Genomic DNA, 2,059 nt, shown 5'->3' on the forward strand with positions numbered 1-2,059 from the left:
CACACACACACACACACAATTAATGGGTGAGTGTGGTTTCTGTTTTGTGTATATGTATATTCTGTTTATGTACATATGTTAAAATCTTACAGCTTTTTATTGTTTGAGGTCTGAATTGATTTTTACTTAAATGAATAAATAAACAAACTCTTACAGTTTCACCCATTCATTTTGTGTGTGTGTATATTTGTGTATACATTTCCTATATCAGTACTTTTTTCTCACACCATAAAATGACACTTTCTCCACTAGAGTGGAAACACTATGTTTGGTTCATACAAGATTTTTACATATGCAGGTGTTCGTTTTTTTCTTTTTTTCTCTCTTGTTTTTTCCCCCATGTGGTCATGGGTTTATCCATCATAGTTTGTGTTTACATTTACATTTCCTCTTTTGCTGTATTTACACAGGAATCACAATCACGGGAAACCATGTATCTTGCACTAAAGTGTTACTCCTAAACTCTGGAATAGCCTTCCTGATAACGTTCGGGGTACAGACACACTCTCTGTTTAAATCTAGATTAAAGACACATCTCTCTGGCCAAGCATTCAAATAATGCATCTCATAATCTTGTACTGCAGTTATATCTGATCAAATGCACATTATTATTCTTTAGCTTGGGTTAAACAAATCAATTTTACTTGGTTGGAACAGCAGCTACACTAATTATGTCTCTATTTGTTTCTCTGTTTTTGCCACGGGATACTAGCATTTACACAAGCTTCAGTCTGGATCCAGAACACCTGAGAAGAGATGATGCCAACCCCTCAGAGGACCTCAGATGATGCCAACCATGAAACAACATACAGAACTACCACATTTTGCTATAAGTTTGATTGCGTCATATAATAATTGCTGTTAATAGTGTTCATCGTCTGTTTGATTACGTCTTTAATTGTTTTTTCCATACATTTCTGCCACATGTACATTAACTGACAGTCACCACTGATAAGCTACTACTAAATATTGTAGAAAATTTGCTGTAAAGTTGCTTTGAAACTATTTGTATCGTGAAAAGCGCTATACAAATAAACTTGAATTGAATTGAATTTATTATCAAAACTGATAAGGCATCTCCGGTTAATGCTACATTCTTCAGTCGGGTAGTAACCTCAACGAGGATGGGGATAATAAACTAACTGGAAGTCAAAATGTAGCACAATTCTGGACACGCTGGTAGCAGAGCAAATGAGTGACGGCCCAGCAACATACCTGAACAGAAAAATTATCTCACTCTCCCATTCCTGATTGAAGGAGAGAATCACAAACCCACTGAGATGCCTGTTGAAAGCACCCTGGTTATTAGGGATTCTATTTTAGGAAATGTGCAAATAAAGACACCTGCCACCAAAGTCGAATATATACCAATGGCCAGTTGTATGAACATAGACATTATGTTAAGATTGTGTCTTAAACAAGTTAAACAAGGGGTAGTCAGTGTTACTTTTCAACATCAAATTACACCAATCTACATTTTTATGTAACTAACTTAAAATGATCCAAAATCTATTTTTGGGCAAGTACATAACCAGCCAGTGTTCAAAACTATCTCCTTACCTTAGCACGATTCACAACGGTAAGCTTGAAATAATGTTTTCTAATTTGAGTGGCACTGGTAGGTTTTCGTGGGAAATACAAGCATGCCTCCATTTGTCTTTGCGTCATGCTTCAGGTGGCAGATCATTCAAAGCCTTTTCTCACAGCACCTGGAATAAATCATTTATCATTTTGATGGCGGATTGTAATCCAGAAAGGTCAATGCGACAATCAGTAAAAACTGGTAATTCACCCGTAGTCACCAGTAGCCTACAGGTAAAGCTAATACACTCTAAATACATGTTGTCACGCAATGCTGATGTTGTTAACATTAACATTTTGAGATCAAAGTATAACAATAATAAAAATTGCATAGTTTGATGTGATATGAGCTAAGCGATCGTTAGATTTAATCACCATTGGTAGCGTGATGTACTGTAATGCTTTTTTTCTCAGTTGGTCTGAACAAAAGTGGCAGACATGTTGCTTACTTGTTCAAATTACATTTTCCGAGGAAAAT

Source organism: Sinocyclocheilus grahami, unplaced genomic scaffold (genome assembly GCF_001515645.1).
Source record: "Sinocyclocheilus grahami isolate Dianchi unplaced genomic scaffold, SAMN03320097.WGS_v1.1 scaffold435.1, whole genome shotgun sequence".
Taxonomy (NCBI): domain Eukaryota; kingdom Metazoa; phylum Chordata; class Actinopteri; order Cypriniformes; family Cyprinidae; genus Sinocyclocheilus; species Sinocyclocheilus grahami.